This window comes from Halichoerus grypus, chromosome 4 (genome assembly GCF_964656455.1).
Source record: "Halichoerus grypus chromosome 4, mHalGry1.hap1.1, whole genome shotgun sequence".
Lineage (NCBI taxonomy): Eukaryota > Metazoa > Chordata > Mammalia > Carnivora > Phocidae > Halichoerus > Halichoerus grypus.
The window spans coordinates 97,897,838-97,910,189 of NC_135715.1; the positions used below are offsets into that span (position 1 = coordinate 97,897,838).

General features: G+C 38.2%; 1 protein-coding gene across 2 annotated transcripts in view; it reads right to left on the reverse strand.

Moving 5' to 3' along the window:
* Positions 1 to 12,352, reverse strand: part of DPP10 (dipeptidyl peptidase like 10) — a 1,380,361-nt gene that overhangs the window by 1,000,225 nt on the left and 367,784 nt on the right. The window lies entirely within an intron of this gene.

The window sequence follows — 12,352 nt, forward strand, 5'->3', positions numbered from 1 at the left end:
ATCTACTGGAACACAAGGCTATATTTAGTCATGCTGGATGACAGGGCAAAAAAGTTGTTTTGGGATGTAATCAAACTGCATTTAAATATTTTAAAAGTTTAAATACTTTCGTCCCTTATTACCTATATTTATACTTGTCTCTCCTTTTAAATTATGCACAACTGTGAAAACATCCTTCCTGGAACCCTCATGCCTGATTATATTCTCAGCTTATGTATTTAAGATATCGGTTACTTGATAATTTATATTCTTTTACTTCTTGTTGAATTTATATAAAATATTTGTCTTCTCCAGGCTGACACCTTAAATGAAAAGTGAGTAATACTGGACCAATTATTGAGCTTATTTGCCTTTCTATGTCCAACATGGTTTTAATACCCAGAATGAGGGAAATTGAGTGAACTGTGGATATTGAGAGACAATTCCTACCAAGATCTCGTTCTCACAGCAAAGTAGAAATTTGGAAACTGGTGAACTGGATCCACATGAATAAACAACTCCACTTTGAACATTTCTGTCTTTGGTCCTTAAGCAACAAGTAAATTTATGTACGTGAATCCAAGAATCTGGAAAAAGAATAAAATAGAACAAACATCTCTATGTTTGATCCACATGATCCTGAACAATTGGTAGGCTTCTGTATATTTCTTTGCCATAGGCAGCGCCAATAAACCCAGGCCTTGCTGTCAGTTTCCTTCATTCGATTGAAGAGCAAGTATACAAAATGAGGAAGGAATAACAGCTAATGCAGTGCAGGTACTGTATTAAATTCTTTACACGTATCACCTTCTTTCATACTCACAATGAACCCCAATGGTGCACATGCTCTCTCCCAGTTTGTAAATTAACAAACTGAAACATAGAGGTTGTGTGCAAATTCATACAAAGAAATAGTTGCATAGAGTTAGACACCAAACTGCAAGCAGGAAGACTTCAAGTTTTGCTTCTCTTTGCATCATAGTGATGCCCCTGAGGGAGAGAGTCGGGGTCCCAACCAGACTTCTTGCTCACTCTTGTAGGATCACACCCCTTAGTGTCATGAATCACATGTTTGTTTTCTTTATCTTCTGTCCCATCACAAGGCCAGTTCAGGAAAAGGATAAAATTAAACGCATCCCCATTTTGTTCCTCATGCTCCCAATAAGTATTGCAATTCCCCTGAGGTATTTTTCTAATACCTGCATATTCACTGGTAGTCACTAAGGAAAATGGAGGGTCCACAAAGTACTGTACAAAAGCAGTAGCTTTCAGGCTCACAGAAGGCCAGGGTTCCAATTCTAATAGGCCTAAAGTTACTCACTCTTCCAAGCTTCAGTTATTTCACGGATAAACCTGAAATAGTAGCACATGCTTCTGAGTGTCATGAGGATAAAATGTGATAATACAGGCAAGGGTCTATTCTCCCTAGAAGACCGATAACTATCAGTTCCCTTCCCTAATATGTGAGACAATGAAATGCAGAGCACGTGTCTAAGACTCTGTGTGCTCCGTTTGCCTGTCGGAATGTCTTGCTCATAAAATGCTTTGGCTTTCATCCCTTTGTTCTCTGACTTATCTTCCATCCTAATTTTAATTCCTTGCATGGGAAGGGTTTGTACTTTTTTTTTTTAAGATTTTACTTATTTGACAGAGAGAGACACAGTGAGAGAGGGAACACAAGCAGGGGGAGTGGGAAAGGGAGAAGCAGGCTTCCTGCGGAGCAGGGAGCCCAATGCGGGGCTCGATCCCAGGACCCTGGGATCATGACCTGAGCTGAAGGCAGATGCTTAACGACTGAGCCACCCAGGCGCCCCTGGAAGGGTTTGTATTTTTGAGATGTGTGTATTCAAAATGTTAACTGAAATAAATGTACGAAATCAATGGTTGAGTGAAATGAAGTGCATTCTCGTGGACCTATAAAAAGTAATTTTACATATTTCTGGTATTGATGAACTTTTCCTTTCTTCACAGCATTCCTACCTGATTAACCCTTACTAGGACGATCACTTTATTATTAATGACTATCTCTTAAACCCAGTCTAATGTCCACATTGTAGCTATTTCCCTTTCAGTCTATCACAAGTTCAAGGTTTCCTTTTTGCCCCTTGTTTCAATAATTTCACTTAATAGTTGACAGCCACATAGCTTGTGGTTTGAATCTTCCGTTTACATCATTTGTGCATTGTGCTGATGAGGGATAAACAACTAAAATACCTACAGCTCATTTTCTCCTAAGCGTAGTGAAGGGAAGTGTGTCAAATTGAGCAAAGCAGAATAACAGAGGTTTGTACATTCTTCATATTCAAGGTTTTGCTTTGCCTCTTCAAAATGCAACATTATCATCTACCCCATTCAAATTATATTAAATGCAGAATGATTCAAATAGTGCTAGCTGCCAATTTAAATTTCAAATGGAAACCTGCTCATTTGCTGACTCTTCATTCACTCCTCCTGCCCCCCCCCAAACTTTTTTTTCTGCTTCTTTTTTCTAGTTTATCTTAAAGCTACTTAATAGGTATTTCTTATGGGAGAGCCTGCTCTACCTCCATATTTTTCCCTGTGCCATAGCAATATTTCTAGTTCCTGCCATCGCTTACGGACAAACCTCAGAAAGCGTCAAGTTATGTGAAAAAATGAGGACTCCATTCTCCAAATGAATTGCTCCAAAAGGGGGAAATAACTTTTATTTTTCCCAGTCGGAGATAAAGAATTTTGAGAATAACTGAGGCTTGAAAGAAAACACAGGGATCCAGGCAGGTAAACTTAGCACAAAGTTATTAAGAACCGTGTCTTCACTGTCCGTGAGTGGGTCTTGTCTCAATCCTGGGCTCTCCTGCTCTCTGAAGTGATCAGAATGGATGGTCGGCTCCCAGAGAGGTACGGTATGGCCCCGGGCATGAGTCAGCCCCACTGTGAATTCTGCTTGCTACCAGCATTTGAAGGGCAGCATGTACATGCTGTTATAGATCACTCTAAAAAGAGGTTGGAGTTAGTTTTAATGCAGTTAGTAGAATACACACTGAAACTTAGAGGTGATAGATGGCCCAATTCTTAAGTGAACTCTAAACCTGGACTCTTTATTCCCTTCTGGCATTTATTTATTTTTTTTAAATAAACTTTAAGAATTCAAGTGTAATACACACAAAAAATGAACAAATCCTAATTGTCCAGTTAGATGATTTTTCACAAAGTGAGCACATCCATGTAACTGGCACCCAGAGCGAGAAACAAGAAACTTCCAGAACCCTGGTAGTCTCCTCAGGCCCATGCCTGGTCACTACCGCCCCTTCAAGGGTAACAGCCACCCTGACTTCCAGCACCATCATGTAGCTTTTCTTGGTACTGACCTTTATGTTAATGCAGCCACGCAGTCTGTACTTGGCGACCCTTATTTTCAATATGGGTAAGAAGAAAGGAGAATAAGACAACTGACTTTTTTTCTGACGCCCCCTCTCCTTCTCCTTCTTGCCCTCTTTCCCCTTCCTCTCCTCCTCTTCCTCCTCCTCCTCTTTTTTCTCCTACTTCAATAAACATATTATTTTGGAATAATTTTGGATTTACAGAAAAGTTGTAAACATTGTCCAGAGATTTCCTGTATAACAACCACCAAATTTTCCTAATGTTAACATTTGATTTTTAAAAATTTATTTATTTAAAAGAAAGAGAGCATGAGTGGGAGGGGCAGAGGGAGAGGGAGGGAGAATCTCAAGCAGACTCCACGCTGAGCAAGGAGCCCGACTCGGAGCCCAGTTTCACGACCCTGAGATCATGACCTGAGCCAAAACCAAGATTTGGACACTTAACCAACTGCACCACCCAGGCGCCCCACCTAATGTTAACATTTTTAATACATTTGTCAAAACTAAGACAACAACGTTGGTACATTAACTAAATTTCAGACTTCATTCATGTTTCATTAGTTGTTCACTAATTATTATTTTTTTTCTGTTCCAGGATCCATCCAGAATACCACACTGCATTTGTCATCATGTCTCCTTAGCTTCTCCTGGTCTATGACAATATCTTAGTTCTGCTTTGTCTTTCACGACTGACAGATTGAGAATACGGTCAGATGTTTTATAGACTAAATTTGGGTTTGTCTGATGTTTTCTTCTGATTGGCTTAGGTTACAACTTCGGAGGGAAGAATGTCACAAAGGGGAAGGGCTCTCTTCTTCACCTTATATCAGGGGGTACATGATATCAACATGACTTATACTGGTGATGTTAACTTTGATCATTTTGGTTATAGTAGTATCTGCCTGCATTTTTCACTATAAAAGCACTCCCCTTCCCCTTCTACTATATTTTTTTGGATGAGAGACACTAAGTCCAGGCCTCACGCAAGAAGGAGTGAGGCATGGGAATTACGCTGCACTTCCTGGAGGGAACAATATTTACCTATGTTGTTGTGTGGAATCCTCCTGTAAAGATAATTTGCCACTTTTCTCCCACCTATTTATTTATTCAACATTTGTTTATATCAGCATGAAGTCATGTATACTTATTTTATAGTTTGGATTGTAATCTAGTGCGATGTTATTCTGTTGCACATGTTGTTCTAGCTTCAGTTTTTGGGAGTTGTTCAGGTTGGTTCCTATGTATGTCCCTTTGAAATACTACCACCCTTTTTTATGTATTTATTTATTTGTGTATTTATTGACTCCTTTCTTACTTTTTGGGATAGGTCATCTTTTGAATGTCCCAACATTACCTGGTAATGTCCCCGACTCTCATTTTAAAAATAGAACTGAGGCTCAGAATAGTTTAGTAACTTGCCCAAGATCACCCAGGGGGAAAAGAGTAGAACTGATATTGAAACCCAGAAACTCTGATGCCCAAGTCCCTAAGTTTTTGGCACAACACTGCCTGCTTCACAAGATAATTAGGGCCAGAGAGAGGCCAGGACCCAAGAAAGGAGAACTTTACCACTAAACACCAGCTAGTGGACTCAGAAACAGCTCTCTGGCCTTGGAACCTCTGGAAGGAGGTTGGAGGCTACTGCTTCCTGGTGGGACATTGATCATGAAAGCTAAAATTAATTAAGGAAGTAGGGAAGCTCTGGGCTCTGTTGCTAGTTTGGTGTTCTGATGGGCATACTGGGGGAGGGGGGGTCACAGAAAACTAATCTTGACTTGCTTTTAGTTTCTAACTCTGTTTTATACTTTTAGGTATCTGGATTGGTTAGCTTTGTATCTCATTAAATAAGGTTCTATGATCAAGGCAGCTGAGGCTTTGCCTATTCCTGCCACCACTACAGCATCTAGCCAAGAGAAGGGTTCTTAGCATTCAGAAGGTAACCTTCCTGAGACTCAGGTCTATTAGTTATGCATTGAAATAAGTCTTTTAGCTGGCCAAAGTATTCCAACTTAAATCAGGTTGGCCAAACTGCTGGATTATAAGTAGTCATAAAGAAATCTATCGCTTGTACACAGGAAAGAGACATTTACATTTATAATTGTCAAAATATTTTTCCTAAATTCAGGGGGCAAAATGCTCATATTGAGGTATGTATCTAAAATGCTGCAATGGACATATAATGGTACACTTGCAAATTTAGAAAAGTTCACTATACTAAAATTAATGTAGGAGCAAAGGACTTCAGTCACATTGAAGCCACAATTCCTTATCATGCTTTTAGTGGTGCACTCTGAATTCTTGATGAAGGTTTCTTTATCCAAGAGAAAAAAAGCTCTATATTTTAACAAATTTGAATCCAATTTTCATTAAATCCAACAACACTGGGACAATTTGTAATATATATATATATGATATATAATTATAATATATAATGATGTAATATATATAAATATAATTTTTATAAATATTATATATATATATTAAATTTTCAAATCAATACCAGGCCAGTAAAAGATAGGTCACTGAATGGTATATAAAATACTCTGACAGTAACATAGGAACACAAATATGAATGCCTACTATACAACTCGAGATTATTAGTAGTGATATATGCCTCAGGCAATGTACTTAGAACTTACACTTTCATTCTTTGACATATAATTAATCCATTCCATCATTCTGAGGCCCAACAATGTTTAATGATACCAATAAAAAAGTAATTAGAAACTGTAATTTTGACTTAGGACTGAAAATGTGTTTATAAATAAAGCCCAATAAAGCAGTGATTGATCTATATGTCCTATTCTAAGATATGCTTCTTTTGTCTCTCATCCAATGACATGGAATTACTAGAAAAGGAGGCAATACCTGAAATCATAACCTTTTGTTTGGGGGTTGATTACCATAGTAGAGAAACAGACTTCCCAATTATTGACAAAGACACATGGTTACCCATTAATTTGGGTACAAAACTTGTCCACATCATTTTGACAAGTGACTGAAGGTTTCTTCTCCAGGCCTTCACTTCCCTAATGCCTCCACCAACCTGCCACTCACTGCTGTCTCTTAGCTTCTCAGCCTATTATTATTTTTGGATCATGGGGGACACAGACAAGCAACAACAATGGACAGAAAACCTTTCCTTTCCCTGAACTGCTCAGTTCTGTGAAATCTGTGTGAAAGTGGTTGTGTCTATGAACTCTGTCTCATTAGAGCCAAATGTCTGTGGTGTGTGATTGAAATGACAAGTTTTCTGAGCATTGTGCATTGTTGAGGATGCATGGATTGGTGGTGGCTCAGGGACTGGACCAAAAACCACAGCTGGACAAAGACTGGAATGACCCGTCATGGATAACTTAATAGTCCCAGGGAAAAATGCTATCCTTCAGCCATTGCTCTTTTGGAAAAACCGAAAAGTAGAATATAATATGGACCTGTGGTGCCTAGGAGGTTAAAAGTAAAGCTCAAAAATAGAAAAGCCAGTGATAGCACATTGGAAACATTAAAAAATGTGAAATGTTTTTGAGGCACACTTTATCTGTAGGACACCAGAATAAGCCACCTTAGGATAAAAAAATTAAAGAAAAAAATATCTTGTGTTTGCTTTGAACTTATTAGAGAGATGAAATGTACCCACATGATACACTGGAGAATAATTACAAAACAACCCAGGGAAGATTACGTAGTTTGGCCATAATGAATTGGCACAAAAGGGATGAAAAAGGAAGGAATTAGTATGGGTATCAGAAGTAAAAACTTGAGTCCATGCATGCCTCAAGTGAAGGAGTATTTTAGATTTCATCTTGTTAATTTGACTGCTAATTTGATTGTAATTTGTAGATGGCCAAAGTAGGCACACGGAATCCAAATAATCAACATGTAGGACATCCCAGCTTTCTGCTTGAGACAATTTATGACATTTTTAAGTTGTTACTGGGGCAGTATCTCTTTTGAACATTGCTGTATCACCAGTAGCCCAATCTGAGCTCAACATATAGTAAGCAATTGATTAATATCTCTTCTTTAAGTGAATATTAGAAAAATAATATAGTTGCATTGGGAGTTGATGATGGGCTTAGAAGACTCACAAGACTGTATGTCATACTTACACCTGTGATTTATTACAGTGAAAGGATACCAAGCAAAATCAACAAAAATAAAGATACATGGATAAAGCCCAGAGGAAATTAGGTGCAAGCTTCTAAGAGTCTTCTCCCAATGGAGTCACATGGCACATGCTTAATTCTTCCTGCAACAAGTTGTGACAAATGTGTTAAATGTTGTCAACCAGGGGAGCTCATTAGAGACCCAGTTCCTGGGATTTTCACTGGGGCTGGTCCTATAGGCACCCTCTGCGTAGCATCTACCAAAATTCCAGACACCCAGAAAGGAAGTAGGTGTTCAGCATAAGCATATTGTTTGCAGAAACATTGTAGATACAGTGAGCCATTTTTATCAGGAATAACCCTCTCAAAATCCATGTTCCCAGGTGACAGCCAAGGGCCAAACTTACAAGTATGCCTAAGCAGATACAAGCCTGCTATGTTAACTCTTTTTTGCACAATAGGTTTACCTACTTCTCTTTGGGAAACATCTGCTTTTGTGTATTGATGACAACTGTAATGGGAAATTTGGTGATTTCCTAATTAACGTGATCATGCAAAACTTTTCAAAGTGGGCACAGTGCTGAGTGATGCCTTATTTATTGGTCATCTCACCATTATAAGCCCTGTGTTATCGCTAATATACACCAAGTTCAAATGGTGCTCCATGCATTGTATTCTCATACTGAAGCAACATCCTAAAGATTTGAGTGGTTTAGGGGTGCCTGGGTGGCTCAGTCGTTAAGCGTCTGCCTTCGGCTCAGGTCATGATCCCAGGGCCCTGGGATCGAGCCCCGCATTGGGCTCCCTGCTCAGCGGGAAGCCTGCTTCTCCCTCTCCCGCTCGCCCTGCTTGTGTTCCCTCTCTTGCTGTGTCTCTCTCTGTCAAATAAATAAAATCTTAAAAAAAAAAAAAAAAAAAAAAGATTTGAGTGGTTTATTTGTTCACAACTTATAATCATAGCTCTTCTTTTATAGTATCTAATGAAAACAAAATATAAACCAAGAATAGATCTCAATTACCAATTAATTCAAAATGTCAGGGAAATAAGATATGTCAATTTAAAATTGTTGATTTCTTTTGTTGACACATATAGCTCATAAAGAAATCAACAGAGGCATGATAACTTGAAGACATGACTGAGTGTCATCAAATGCTAGATGAAAAGTGAAAAATATTAATTCAATGATGTGTTTAGATAGCCAGAGTTTAACATTTTATCAGAGGAATTGTTTTCTAGCTTTCTGAATAATAGTTATAATATTTAAACCTTTTGCATTTTACAGTATATATACTTGCCACATATGTATATTTGAATGTTGTAGCAAGTTTTCAGTGTTTTCCTCCATTTGACTACTAACTGTCCTTTATTTTTTGTTGATCATGTTCATTGGTCATTAACTGAAGCTGTAATGCCCATTTAGTCATCTATCATCATCCGCTTCTCCTCAATGAGGACGGATAGCAGGCATGTTCAGGAGAGTTGAAGACCCGGGGTATTTTCTCACATAAGACACTGAAATACATACTGTAGTTTTCAAAAATTTTTTTTTTCCCAGAGGAAATCTATTTTCAAACAAACTCTCATTTGGAAGTCCAAGTAAAAAGTAAAAACTCAGAGATGCTGAAGAGCAAAAATGGGGAAGCCTCAAAGCTGTACTCTCTTCCTCTCCAGCGGCAACCTTCTAACAGCTTTCCAGAAAATACTACTAGTACTATTTACTCTTTTTGGAGTCTAGTCTTCACTTGTTTGTGAATATGAAAAGGTGTCAATTTGATCACATTCACAGAGATGGTTCAGTGGATGAGGCAGATTAAAGTCGCCTTGACCCCAAACAAGACAGGACAGCATTGGAGTTCTCCACTGCTTCTGAGGTGACCAGACCTCAGGTTCCCTATTCAAGGATGGAGTAAAGGAATCCCAGAGCAGCTAGATTACATATGCCAGACTTCTTTGTGGTTTGGTGTGACCTCATACTTGAGTCTAGGTTTCTTTACTCTGAGGACATAAACTGGCTGCTATACTAAAATAGTGTTTTCACTCCTTTTCTGTAATTCTTCATTTTTCTTGAATGCATTTTTTCTCCCCTCCTTTTTTGTCCTTTTATAGTCTATACTCATGCTTGTGTCTTTTGTCTATACATTTCAATCACCAGCATCATTATGTGAGAATCAGCAAGTCCCTTTGTGCTGTATAAATTAATACTCATAAAATGATACAAGGAGAAAAAGAGCCTCTTCTTATCTATACTCTTGTCTGATAAATATGTTACAGTAAATTACCTAATTAAACAAGCATAACATGAAAATTAGATGTTTGTTTCTATACATCTTTGAAGAAGTAACCATTTTCCTTCCTGTGTTATTTATTATCCCTTCAATTTGCAAAAGCTGAGTAATCAGGAATTCCACACCATGGTTTTAATTGCAAGCATATCCACTAAGTGCTGATGTGGGGATATTCCGTTGCTGAGCTTTTTAAAAGTGACAACTTTTTCTTTTCTTTTTTCTTCTCCTTTTTTCTTGCTTTAGTAACTAAGGTGGCCTATATAATCAAACTACGCCCTTATCAGCACCATATTGTTCTTCAATATGTATAGTTTCCTTTAATAATCCAGTTACTTGACAAACAACAAAGATACCGATAATGATAATAACGATAATGATAGGTAAAGTTGGTTCTCGGCATGCCAGGTGCCAGGCATCATGTAAGCACTTGAAATGCATCCGTTCATTTAATGATATCAACAAAATTATGTAAGCATTTCTCAATACCTCCAAGAAAACTCATTCATCCCTTGGGCACTTGCCCATCTCCAGAATTCTGCATCACAAAGAGTCAGGACCACAGGCTCTCTTGCTGTTCATCACACCACTTCAAACCATTAGCTCACCTCTCATCTCCAGTCACTGGGGTATTCAACAATACCTTTACTTGTCAGGAAGACTGAAATTCAATGATTTCCTTTCCCATGGTCTCTCTCACTTCCCATATCTCACCTACCACCAGGTTCTGTAAGATTTATCTCCAAAATTAGGGCTTCTCACACTTTAAGATGCAGAAGAATGCCCTGGGGATCTTATTAAAATGCAGGTTATTCTGAATCTGCAGGTTGGGGACATGTCCATTCTGAACCACTCACAAGCTTCCAGGTGATGCCATGCCGCTGATCACTGGACCTCACTGAGTAACAAGGTCCTCAACAATTCTACAATTGCTCACTTACCTCCTGTTCTTGGTTACTGTCTGGACCATGCGAAAGGAAGTGAGAGGTTGATCTGTGGATGAGATCAGGGGAGTAAATCCCAACAAACCAGCTCTTTTTCATGTTGCTCAGTCAACAATTACCTTTACTCTCCTTTGTCCTTCTTCCCTCTAAAGTTTATAAGGCTCTTAGTTGGGCAAAAATGTACTCCTCTGTTACTCTCGTAAAAGAGAGTGTCTTACTTTGGGTAGAGGATCATGAATGCTTCCAGGTTGTTCAGATAAATTATTCCCAAATATTTGTATCTGGTGGCTCTTAACCCAGATGTCTTGATGTCTTAATGTGATGCAGATCCTGATTCCAGAAAGTCTCCAAGGGGCTTTTAGAAAAGAGCCTGGTGAAATCTATATTGTGGGCTGGTTGACTTTTAGTGACACTCAAACCACAGCTGATTTACCAAACATACAGTGATGAACCCCTTCTTGCCCCCACAGTTTATCTCACTGTCCCATGGCACCTGCTTAGTCCACTTTCTTATCCTTAGGGATGACCGTGCCTGGAAATGCTTTGCTAATGGAACAAAGAGTGTGGATCCATGGCAGCCTGTGGAAAGATGCCATTCAAAAAAAAATTTAAAGGGTTGGGTATGGTGAAAAAATTATTAGGAAAAACGGTGAACTCTTTTGATTAGTAAGTCAAAGAAATGCAAAATGAATAGATTTTTGTTGTCTCTATCTATAAGATTGCCAATAAAAGAGGTACCTTGGTGGCTCAGTCAGTTATGCATCCAACTCTTGATTTTGGCTTGGGTCATAACCTCAGGGTCATGAGATCGAGCCCTGCAGCAGATTAAGTGTTTTTGTTTTTTTTTTTTAAAGATTTTATATATTTATTTGAGAGGGGAGAGAGAGAGAGAGAGAGAGCACAAAGAGGGGGAGGGGCACTGGGAGAGAGAGAAGCAGACTCCCGGGGAAGCAGGGAGCCCATGGGGCTCGATCCCATGACCCTGGGATCATGACCTGAGCTGAAGGCAGTAGCTTAACCCCCTGAGCCATCCAGGAGCCCCTAAGATTAAGTTTCTTAAGATTCTCTCTCTCTTAAAAAAATAAAAAATAAAAAAAGATTGCCAATAAAAGAATAATAATGTTGCTGAGGATATGAGCAATCTCATACATTGCTTAAGCTTAAATAAGTTTAAGGGAAATTTGGAAATATATATATCACATCCATTAGAAATGTGTATGCTCTTTCCCATGCCCACCAGTTCAACTATGGAGAACTGATCCTAAAGAAATTATTAGGCAAGGGTGCAAATATAATTTACTTACATAGGTTTAGATAAACACTGGATCATGTGCAAATTGCATTTCTCAAGATATTGAAAACTCAAAAATAAATAAAATATTTTAAAATATGTAAATTGCTATATTATGTTGAACCATATTGAAATAATTGGTAATTGATGATCTATGACTTAGGAAAATGGCACTTCTGTACGGCTCAATTTAATAATTAGAGTACATACGAATAAAAGAATGTTAGCACACTATTAAATGCATTTATGCATGTATATCTGTTTATATGTACCTAGAAACATATATTAAAGACTTTCAAGCAAATGCCAATAGTACTTATATCTGAGTGTTAGGATTATATTTACTTTTTCTTTTCTATATTTTATCATTTTTCTCTCAATGAACATGGG